Raw genomic sequence first — 12,507 nt, forward strand, 5'->3', positions numbered from 1 at the left:
TAACTGTTGTGTCATGCGACTACATATGGTTCAGAAAATATCACTAGTTGACTTCTATTTATCAATTTACTGGTTTATATGAGCTCAAAGATGGGACTTTTCAGGACTTTTTTCATATTTCAACTCAACCATAATCAGAGAATATTTGCTCTACTCATCCATTATTAATGACATGATGAATGCTAAAACATCTTCAGGGGAATCAGAGAAGGTCGAGCAGGAACTGTTCTAAAAATTGGATGATTTAAAACAACAGGAGTTGGACCAAAGTGCTGCACAATTTTAAACAGCAACCCATGAGACATAAACACAATAACCACAAGTATAAAAAACACAATTAAAGTGAAGACAATGCAAAGATACAACACAATAAAAGATGAAGTCAGCGACTAAAGCTCTACTTGGATGAAATGCTAAAGAGTCTTCAGTACTGACTTTAAAAATCCCGAAGTGTCTTAGCTGTTCCACAGAAACCAGAAACTGCAAAGCTCTTTTTGTGTCCAGATGGTGCATCTGGTTGGTCAACCTCAGTGCTCTAACTGTTGAATAGAAATGTACGAGTTCTGATACATTTTCTGACTCATACAGTTTAATCAAACAAGGAAACAGTGAACGTTATCATTGTGTTATTCTAGCTGGTTCATTCTAAGTGTGTCTGCAATAATGTTGGTCTTCATCCAGAAAGCACAATGAGTGACAATTGAGTGACATCCATTAAGATCCACCCGGAGACACAAACCTCAGCCTCTTAATTCACTTTCAACAAGTCAACCTGAACAGTAAACCTGTTCCCAAATTAGTTTAAGTCCTTCCTGTTTAGAAACATCAGTGTCTTTATTCCATCTTTAGACTAACCAAAAATATTTTCTGAAAGGATGACAATAATTGCTTCAACGTGCAATCACCTGACCAGCAACCCCAGTAAATGTTTAAAGCATCACTATTAAATATTTAAAATACCCAGGCGATCCATTGATCATCTTTTATGTGGAAAGAGTAGCTCGTATTGATGAACCCACAGTTAATTACCACTCTAAAATTTGGCCTATTCACTGCAGAACCTTTTAGTGTCTTTCAGCTCATGTTTTTATCTATTTATTTATTTTATAGCCAATGACTTTAGTGTTTTGGTTCAGTCAGGTCATTCTCATAAACCCAGTATGCAGGTGCAGAATTTATTCTAAGAAAGCTTGAAAAATAATAGCTTGTGAACATTATGAAGCATTTCGCAGTCAGAGAACTACATACACTAATCAGGAATCGGTGGAGACCAAAAATGAGGAAACATATTTCAAAATGAGTGATCATTTTGCTCCATGTCTGCTAAATGTCTGACCACAGCAACTTCACATACTAATAGTATGTTAGTGGTGCGTCTAGGTCCGTGTACGGATCTGGCAATTGAATTTTCCGTTCTGAAACGGGTATTGAAAAACAAAAAACGAGTGGTTATTTGATTTTGGTTTTAAAATACAAAAATTTAAATTTAAATACAAGGCGTTTTTTTCTTTTCATGATCAAAAAGGGATATACGATTTTTTTTAAATGCTTTGATTTTCGTTTTATATTTAGAATAACAAGAAAGTAAATCAGTAAGAGACAGAAACGAAAAAAGGTCCGTTTTTTCATTTTCTGAGACCGGAAGTGGTCATCAGCAAGTTTGGAGCCAAACAGAGTACGGTGCATAGACTGTACATAATTTTTTTTTTCGTGAGTTTTCATGGTCAAAATGAGAGATCAGGTGGCCGATCTTAAAATAAATCAATATTGATTTTTTTATAGAGCGTTAAAGTTTTGCGAAGCCAGGGGGCGGGACTACTTGATTGACAGGTCCTATGGAGGAAGCAGCAGAGACTCTACTCTCCTCGTTTGGATTAATTCTGGTATAATAACTGTTGGTTGATTTATCGGTGGAGCAGCAGAACATTTTCCACAGACAGTTTTCCTGCCCGTTGGCTTGTTTTAACCAGTTTTCTACCTTCGGCTGATTCTACCAGCAGACACTGAAAGGACTCTAATAGTTTGGTAAGTAAATGTTTATTTTCGTATCGGTGCCGCTTTTAATGCACTTTATATGCAGCTTTAGTGTCAGATATAATGTGTGCCATGCACTCCAGATGTTGGTGGGGTTTGTTTCAGTGTGTGTTGACCAGAGAAGAAAGTTAGCATAGTAAATATTAGCTGTAATGTTAGCGATGCTAACCGAGCTAGCTGCTCAGCCTGATTAAAGCTAACGTAGCATCAAGGTAATGTGTTGAGTTTCATGTAAACAGCTGAAGTGTGTTGTGTTCCTGTAATGTGGGTCATTAAGTTCATAAAACTGTGGCTGGTTGACATTAATGTAACGTTCAGGAAACTTAAATGTGATTAAACAGTAACGTTAATGTTCTAGTTGTCAGTAATCAGCTTTAATTTGACACTAAAACAGACTCTGATAGTTTTAAATGACATCAGTTTCATTAATTTTTTGAAAATTGTCTCATTTGTTGTTGTGATGTTGCTGCTGATTCATTAAAAGCAGATGGTCCATGTTGAAGATACGTTTAGTTCTAGTATCAGAAGTACAAGAAGGAAAATGGAAGTTTAGTTCTGCTACATCAAAGATTTCAGGATTAAAATAACTAAATGAGTCTTTATACCTCAAACTTTATTTTTACAATAAAGAAATAATAAAATAATCACAGATAATAAAAATAGAAATAGCAGAGAAAACCTGAGAGAATAATTTCCTGAAAAGTCTGTGAAGGAAAAGCAGCTTTTTATCCTGAAAGATCAGAATCAGCTCCAACATCTGCATCTGACAGCATCAAGTCAACCAGAAAGAAAAGAAAACAGAAAATGACTTCTCTCTGATCACATCTGTTCCACTGCTCACAGTCTGCTGCTGCTCACATTCTTCACATTTATAGTCCACTTTTAAAAGTTCAGCAGACAGGTGTTCTGCTTTGGAGTGTGACGATGTCGTCAGTGATGTGGAGAGTGAAGTTTCCGTTTCACCCACAGCGTGCTTTAGGGCAGCCGGGTCGGACTTGATGTTTGAAATACTGACCGACAGCTCAGATTTAACTGTCTGTAGTTCTGTTTTGATCGGTCTCGTTACAGAGTGAAAGCAGCAGTTCCTCCTTAAGGTCAGAGATTGCAGCATCTGAGGGCCTCTTCAAAAGAAAACGTAGTTGATGAAGGCGTTCTGGAGCAGGACCAGAAAGACCACGACCAAGCAGCCTTGAGATCTTAGGCAGCGTCTCCCTCGGGTGGGTGTCAGCGGTGTTCACGGTCAGGTCTGTGGTAATCCCGTCAAAAAACAAAACAGAAAAAAATCTAGATTATAAATCAACATGTAACCAAAGCACTCTGTGTGTAATGCCATAGTAAAAAAACGTCATAGTATAGCATGTCGCTTTAAAAATGTCATAGTATAGCTTTTGGTCCAACAAAAGTCATAGTATAGCATGTCGTTCAACAAAATATTATAGTATAGCATGTCACTCTAAAAACCTCATAGTATAGCCTTTGGTCTAAAAACGTCATAGCATAACATGTCGCTCTAAAAACGTCATTGTATAGCATGTCGCTCAAAAAATGTCATTGTATACCATGTCGCTCTAAAAATGACTTTGTATAGCCTTTGGTCCAAAAAACATCACAGCATAGCATGTCGTCCAAAAAACCATCATAGTATAGCATATTGTCCAAACAACATCATAGTATAGCTTGTCTCTTTAAAATTGTTACAGTACAGCATGTCGTCCAAAAAACGTCATAGTATAGCATGTCGCTCTAAAAATGTCATAGTTTACCATGTCGCTCTAAAAACGTCATAGTATAGCATGTCATTCCACAAAATATCATAGTATAGCATGTCACTCTAAAAACGTCATAGTATAGCCTTTGGTCTAAAAACGTCATAGTATAGCATGTCGCTTTAAAAACGTCATAGTATAGCTTTTGGTCCAACAAAAGTCATAGTATAGCATGTCGATCAACAAAATATCATAGTATAGCATGTCACTCTAAAAACGTCATAGTATAGCCTTTGGTCTAAAAACGTCATAGTATAACATGTGGCTCTAAAAACGTCATTGTATAGCATGTCGCTCTAAAAACGTCATAGTATAGCATGTCGCCCAGAAAACGTCATAGTATAGCATGTCGCTCAAAAAACGTCAACGTGTAGCATGTCGCTCTAAAAACATCATAGTATAGCATGTTGCTCTAAAAACGTCATAGTGTGGCATGTCGCTCTTAAAACATCATAGTAGAGCATGTCGCTCTTAAAACGTCAGTGTACAGCATGTCGCTCTAAAAACGTCATAGTATAGCATGTCACCCAAAAAACATCACAGTATAGCATGTCATCCAAAAAACGTCATCGTATAGCATGTTGCTCTAAAAACGTCATAGTATAGGATGTTGCTCTAAAAACGTCATACTATAGCATGTCGCTCTAAAAACGTCATAGTATAGGATGTTGCTCTAAAAACGTCATAGCATAGCATGTTGCTCTAAAAACGTCAGAGTATAGCATGTTGCTCTAAAAACATCATAGTATAGCATGTCGCCCAAAAAACGTCATAGTATAGCATGTCACTCTAAAAACGTCATAGTATAGCATGTCGCTCGAATAACGTCGTAGTATAGCATGTCACCCAAAAAACGTCATAGTATAGCATGTCGTCGAAAAAACGTCATCGTATAGCATGTCGCTCTTGAAACGTCATAGCATAGCATGTCGCTCCAAAAGCGTCATACTATAGCATGTCGCTCTTAAAAATGTCATAGTATACCGTTTGGTCCATAAAACGTCATAGTATAGCATGTCATCCAAAGAACATCATAGTATAGCATGTCGTCCAAAAAACGTCAGAGTATAGCCTTTGGTCTAAAAACGTCATAGTATAGCATGTCGCTCAAAAATCGTCATAGTGTAGCATGTCGCTCTAAAAACGTCATAGTATAGCATGTCGCTCAAAAAACCTCATAGTACAGCATGTCGCTCAAAAAACGTCATAATCTAGCATGTCGCTCAAAAATCGTCATAGTATAGCATGTCGCTTTAAAAACATCATAGTATAGCATGTTGCGCTAGAAACGTCATAGTATAGCATGTCGCTCTACAAACATCAGAGTATAGCATGTTGCTCTAAAATTGTCATAGTATAGCATGTTGCTCTAAAAACATCAGAGTATAGCCTTTGGTCCAACAAACATCATAGTATAGCATGTCGCTCAAAAAACCTCATAGTATAGCATGTCGCTCAAAAATCGTCATAGTATAGCATGTCGCTCTAAAAATGTCATAGGATAGCATGTCGCTCTAAGAAAGTCATAGTATAGCATGTCGCTCTAAAAACGTCATAGTATAGCATGTCGCTCTAAGAACGTCATAGTATAGCATGTCGCTCTAAAAACGTCATAGTATAGCATGTCGCTCTAAGAACGTCATAGTATAGCATGTCGCTCTAAAAACGTCATAGTATAGCATGTCGCTCTAAAAATGTCATAGTATAGCATGTCATCCAGAAAACGTCAGAGTATAGCATGTCGCTCTGAAAATGTCATAGTTTAGCCTTTAGTCCACAAAACGTTATGTCCTGGCTGTCTGAAGTAGGTGAGGAGCAACAGAAAAACAGTTCAAACGCTGGTTTCCAGATGGTTAGACGAGTATTTATTTGAAAGAGTAAGTTTACAACAGCACAACATGTAAGGGGGTTAAAAGCAAATGGGTGTTAGTAAAATAAGAAGAAATAAACAGAATTAAAAGTGAACTTCACGTTGACATTGATGGGCATTCCAACCAGGAACAAAGTAAAAGATAATCAATACGAAAAACAACTCTTCCTGTTCACCTCTTAAAACCCAAAAACACACCGCAGTAGCATCCTAAGCTAAAACTACCAATGTGTTCCCTGTTTTCCTTTGTGAACAATTCAAAGGTCCCTCTCTATCTCCCCACACATCCACCAACCACTGGAATACATCTCCAAAGTTCTGCAGGGCCAGCTCAGCTTCCCCTCAGAAGAAGTGGCGCCACCTGCCAGATGAAGGAGCCTTTTGAGGCAGCTGGCATCGTGATTGGACTGTACTTTGGTCGTTTCCAATCCAGCTTCAGCTCCAGAGACGGCAGGCGGGACGAGTCAACGGAGGCCTGGTGGACGAAGGCATGCAGCTGAGTCGAAAAAAAAATGCGATTTTTCAACATGTTGTAAAAACGTGCCATATGATGAAATAATGTAAAGGAGGCCGTGAAAAACACTCCAGAAAGGTTTTCTTTGAAAAAAAATCATCATGAATTTTGGCGCAAAAAAACGCCATAGTCGAAAAATGTGATTTTTCAACATGTTGTAAAAATGTGCCATATGATGAAATAATGTAAAGGAGGCTGTGAAAAGCACTATGGTAAGGTTCTCTGAAAAAAAAAAATCATCGTGAATTTTGGCGCAAAAAAACGCCATAGTATACTATGTCGAAAAAAAATGAGATTTTTCATCATGTTGTAAAAACGTGCTATACGATGAAATAATTTAAAGGAGGCCATGAAAAACACTCCAGAAAGGTTTTCTTTGAAAAAAAGATCATCATGAATTTTGGCGAAAAGAAACGCCATAGTATACTATGTCAAAAAAAAAGCGATTTTTCAACGTTGTAAAAACGTACCATATGATGAAATAATGTAAAGGAGGCCGTGAAAAACACTATGGTAAGCTTTTGTTTGAAAAAAAAAAATCATGAATTTTGGCGCAAAAAAAAACGCCATAGTATACTATGTCGAAAAAAAAATGTGATTTTTCAACATGCTATAAAAATGTGCCATATGTTGAAATAATGTAAAAGAGGCCGTGAAAAACACTATGGTAAGATTTTGTTTGAAAAAAAAAAAAAATCATCATGAATTTTGGCGCAAAAAAACCGCCATAGTATACTATGTCGAGAAAAAAAAGCGATTTTTCAACATGTAAAAACGTGCCATATGATGAAATAATGTAAAGGAGGCCGTGAAAAACACTATGGTAAGGTTCTTGTTGAAAAAAAAAAAAACATGAATTTTGGCGCAAAAAAACGCCATAGTATACTATGTCAGGAAAAAAAAATTCGATTTTTCATCATGTTGTAAAAACGTGCCATATGATGAAATAAAGTAAAGGAGGCCGTGAAAAACGCTCCAGAAAGGTTTTCTTTGAAAAAAAGATCATCATGAATTTTGGCGCAAAGAAACGCCACAGTATACTATGTCGAAAAAAAAAAAAAGAGATTTTTCAACATGTTGTAAAAACGTGCCATATGATGAAATAATGTAAAGGAGGCCGCGAAAAACACCATGGTAAGGTTTTCTTTGAAAAAAAAAATCAATTTTGGCGGATAAAAACGCCATAGTATACTATGTCGAAAAAAACCCCGCGATTTTTCAACATGTTGTAAAAACATGCCATATGATGAAATAATGTAAAGCAGGCTGTGAAAAACACTCCAGAAAGGTTTTCTTTGAAAAAAAAGTCATCATGAATTTTGGCGGATAAAAATGCTATAGTATACTATGTCGAAAAAAACCCCACGATTTTTCAACATGTTGTAAAAACATGCCATATGATGAAATAATGTAAAGTAGGCCATGAAAAACACTCCAGACAGGTTTTCTTTGAAAAAAAATCATCATGAATTTTGGCACAAAAAAACGCCATAGTATACTATGTCGAAAAATATCATTTTTCAACACTAAATCTTAATGAAAAATATGTTTTACTTAAGTCCACCTGTTTCAGCCATCTCTACCCCTCATTAGGTACCACTCTAAGGTACATTATACAAAAAAAATCCAGTAGATGTCTCTGTGTTTTGAAATAGCATGCAGAGCAAGTTAGTCTGCTCACAGGAAGTTAGCATGAGCAAAATCACTCCTCACATGAGGCCTCTGTTTGCTGTGATTTTCAAAAGTAAAGTAATACTTTTGACATATTATGGTGCCTAAGGAGTTGCTGAACACAAATCTGTCATTTGAAATGTAAAAAAAAAGATTTAAAAGGGTAAAATAATTTTTCTCAACCGTTTGGTAGAGGTCAATATTTTAAAAATCGCTGGGTCTCTTCATAAAAAAAACCATTGATTGTTGTTATTAGTGCCCCAAAGAGATAAGAAATATAAAGAAATAATTTTTTCATTGCCTTTTTCTTGGCGAGGATGTTTAAGGGTTAACTTAACATCTGTAAATAAAACAAAAACGTATCAACAAAGTTTTCTGTTGTAAGTTTTCTTGTAAGTTTAACTCCAAGATTTTAAATACTTTCATTTACTGCAAATGAATATCTACTCCAAATGTCTCACTAATAATTCAATCATTATCAGCCTTAAAAACCCGAAAACACCCCTCTATACTTGACCACACTTAGTACAGTCCGGTTCCCCCTTCTATAAATCTGCTTGGAATCTTCCACTTCCTGTTTGTCAAAGTGGCCTTCTACCTGGACAGGTTTTGTTGGAGCTCATGCAACAAACATTTTGGGTAACTGCACTTTAATATGGATGGATGATACTGACTTAGAGTCTGTTTTAATGAGACTGAGTTAAGATATGTAGCTCTGTCATTAAATAGTAAATTATTTCTCAGAATTCACAGAGAAAAGTCTGAAATGTTTGCTAGGTTAGCGTCCCACATGTTCTTTGGCTCAGCTAAAGCTAACTCTCTCCAACTTCTGGATCTCTTGAGTTGCTTGTTGTTAAAATATCTTGCTAGAGGTGCTGAAGCTCAGAAAATCTGAGATGTTTGTTCAAAATAAGCTCATTCTCAAGTCTTATCTGAACTGTCCTCTTTTGTTTGAACTTTCCCTAAACTTAGGAGTTAATGACAGAGCAGCACATCCAGACTCAGTCTCATTTATGTAGAGATTAAACTTCAGTGTCATTCATTGATGTTAAAGTGCAGTTCTTCAAATCTTTGTTGCACATGCTCCCGACCAAACCAGTCCAGGTGGAAGACGATGTGAAGAGAAAGCTCCAGAGGATGAATATCACACATTTACGTTGGAAATATATGTCCTTTAATTAGACATTGTCATGCAAAAGTTGGATTTCCCTTTAATGATGTTCAAATCTTTGTTGTGTTTTGTTGATGTTGGTTTCTAAATGTTTTTTGACACTCGGCCCCAAAGAATAAAACCTTCTACGGCTCACAAGCTGCAACAATTCACACATTATCAACTATCTTTCTGACTAAACTAAGATAAAAAATGAAAAACCGCCTGATTCCTGCATCATGAATGTAAATCTTTTTGGTTTTTATGACAGTAAACTGAATATATTTGGGTTTGACATTTTATAAACCAAAACAAGAAACGAATTACTGCAGAAAACAATCAACAGATTAATGGACAAAGAAAATGTGTTTTCCAACATATACGGCTGAATTACTCCATTACAAGATACATACAATTTAAATTCAGTTTTATTTATATAACGCCAATTACAGGTTAAATTGTCTCAAGATGCTTTATTTTAATATATTTTTTGTCATATTTAAAATATGACAAAGTAAGAAATTTAAACCTCTTGACTAATCCAATTTATTATTTGGTTTTTAAGAGACTAATCGACAACTAAAATAAGTTTCTCCACTAAAACTAATAAACATGAGGTCAAATAGAAGGAACAGTTTTAAATACTGCAGTCCCATGATGACAAGAATAAAGTTTGTCAACAAAAAGTAAATCTGCTGGTGGATTCCATTAAAGTCCTAATAAATGATGAAGTGAGATACTAAAGATTTGTGGTGCTAAAAATCTCCAAGTAAAGATATCAAGTTGAACATCTGGATGGAGGTTGATAAAAGTTGACCTCCCTTCATTTCTCTGGAGCGACTCCATGGATTTTATGGATGGTGGTTAAAGACCTGCTCTTCTAGTGGTCTTCCTTCTAGTCGCTGTAAAAAGTCAGTCCATCCTGGCCGACTTCAACATCTCTTCATGACAACTTGTTCTGCCTCAGACCTGGTGGAAACTCCAGAAACTCGGGAAAACCCGTGGAGACTCGAAGAACTCGTGGAGACTCGAAGAACTCGTCGGGCGGGGGAAGGTGTGGTGGGTGGTGGTGGGAGGTGGGGGAGTAGAGGGGGGAGGCCGCCACCCACCTCCCCGCCTACTCTCCGCCCTGACTCCACCCAGACTCCGCCTTGGCTCCACCCATGTGGTGACTTCAGAAACTACGATGCCAAAGGGACGACGAATTTATTTCTTTTTATCTGATCTGTAGCTCAGTGAGTTAAGGATTTGCCTATGGAGCTGCAGGTCGCTGGTTCAAGACCAGACCCTTCTTGAATTTTATCAAAATCTTGACAAAGACAAAGAAAGAAAAAGGCCAGTGGTGGGTCTTGAACCTGCGATCTTCCACTTGGTAGTCCTCTTCTTATCCCCCTGAGCTATACGCTCAGATACTAATTCTTCTTTTTTTTGTGCATTTATCATCTATTTTTTGTCATTTTCGAATTTTTTTTTAACTTGGGTCTTGACTCGACCGTTTTTCTCAGGAGGTTGGACTTCAGCCTTTGTGCTGGAGGGTGGAACCCTCAGTTCCAAGACTTTCCAAGCCTCCAGACCTCCCGAGTCCTCAGGACCTGAGCTTTCACACAGTCTGAGGGCTGAAATTTTCGAAGTCCCACAGTAGTTCTCTGTTAGTCTGAACCTTCAGACAGTCCAAGGACTGATATCTTCCAAGTTCCTGAGTAGTTCTCTGTTAGTTTGAACCTTCAGACAGTCTGAGGGCTGAAATTTTAAAAGTTTCCCAGTACTTCTCTGTTAGTTTGAACCTTTAGACAGTCTGAGGACTGAAATCTTAAAGGTTTCTCAGTACTTCTCTGTTAGTTTGAACTTTCTGGTTAACAGAAGCCTTAAAACTTGTGACCATGAGTCTTGATTTCACATTTAGACCATCGATCTGAGTTCTTCTCAGACCTTCACTTGTGGGATTTTTAGAAATCCTCAACAAACTTTGATTCTCTTCACTGAACAGTAAAGTTTGTGGAGATCAGAAGGTAACATTAGTTTGATCAATGCCTTCAACTACTAGTAGACTTTATCTGGAAAGCAGTTTTCTGAAATGAGTTCTTAGTAAATCTGTCCACAATCAAACCAAGAACATAGAAAGAGGAAATGTTTGAAGAAACAACTTGATGTTTTCATTTCAGACTAGAAAACGCTATAAGACCTTTATCTGTTTTTGCTCTTTTTGATTGTTTTATTGTCTCTTCTGTTTAATTTGATCTTCTAAGTCTAACTGGTGTCTTTTCAAATGTTTTGTCTTTAGTCTGAGTCTTCTTAAATGTTTAGTTTTGCTCTTTTCTCACCTTTTATTCTTTTCTAATGTCTGATTTGATTTCGAAATGTTTTGTCTTTTGAATGTTTGTTTTTTCAAACGTTTTATCGGCTTGTGTGAAGTTTTTTTTTCTTTCCCAATATTAAATTTTTCGATTAAATCTTTAAGGTTTTTCTTTTTGAATGTTTTGCCACCTTTTAATGTTTAATTTTCTTTTTAAATGCTTCATTGTATTTTCTGTTTAATTCCTATTTGAAGTTTTATTGTCTTTAAGATGTAATTTTCTAATTAAACATTTAATTTTTTAATTGAATGTTTTGTCTTTTTAAAGGTTTAATAATCTAATTAAATGTTTTGTATTTTTTTAAATGTTTAATATTCTTCTTGTTTAATTGTATTTTTTAAATGTCTAATGTTCTTCTTGTTTAATTGTATTTTTTAAATGTGTAATTATAAAAAATATTTTATCTGTAATTTTGAATATTTGTATTTTTAAAATTTGGTTTAATTTCGTAATGACATGTGTTGTATCTTGTTGAATTATCTAAGTCAATATTTTGTCTGTTTAATATCATTTAATTGTATTTAATGTTTAACTGTATTAAACAGACAAAATATTGACTTAGATAATTCAACAAGATACATGTCATTATGAAATTAAACAAAATTTTTAAAATACAAATATTCAAAATTACAGATAAAATATTTTCCATAATTACACATTTAAAAAATACAATTAAACAAGAATATTAAACATTTAAAAAATACAATTAAACAAGAAGAATATTAAACATTTAAAAAATACAATTAAACAAGAATATTAAACATTTTAAAAAAAATACAATAAACGGAAGAATATTAAACATTTAAAACAGACTTTTTAATAATAAAACTTTTTAAAAGTTTTATTGTATTAAATTTTTCTCCCTTTCATTTAATTGCATTTTGTTATGTAGTTTATTTCTTTAATCTTCTTTTTCTGTCAAGATTTTAACCCCAACCTTAAAAATGAAATAAACCCTTAAATCACAATGAAAATACTTCTGTTGTCACAATCATGAGTTAGTCAATTATTCAGTTTATCAATTCAACTTTATTTGTGTAGCACCTTTTACACAGATGACAAAACTAAACAAGCAAAGAGAAAAAACTATGCTAAAACTATGATTAAAACTCAAAAACATTTCAAAAAAAAGATTTAACATGGTAATA

The 12,507-nt window shown here is 35.3% G+C and overlaps 1 long non-coding RNA gene across 1 annotated transcript; it reads left to right on the forward strand.

Moving 5' to 3' along the window:
• The first annotated feature begins 1,606 nt into the window (after window positions 1-1,606).
• Window positions 1,607-6,727, forward strand: LOC129348817 (uncharacterized). Its single transcript, XR_008601516.1, has 3 exons — window positions 1,607-2,025; window positions 3,103-3,251; window positions 5,934-6,727. It is a non-coding gene; the product is annotated as an uncharacterized LOC129348817 (long non-coding RNA).
• The last annotated feature ends 5,780 nt before the right edge of the window (window positions 6,728-12,507 follow it).

The sequence above is a fragment of the Amphiprion ocellaris genome, chromosome 4, assembly GCF_022539595.1.
Source record: "Amphiprion ocellaris isolate individual 3 ecotype Okinawa chromosome 4, ASM2253959v1, whole genome shotgun sequence".
Taxonomy (NCBI): domain Eukaryota; kingdom Metazoa; phylum Chordata; class Actinopteri; family Pomacentridae; genus Amphiprion; species Amphiprion ocellaris.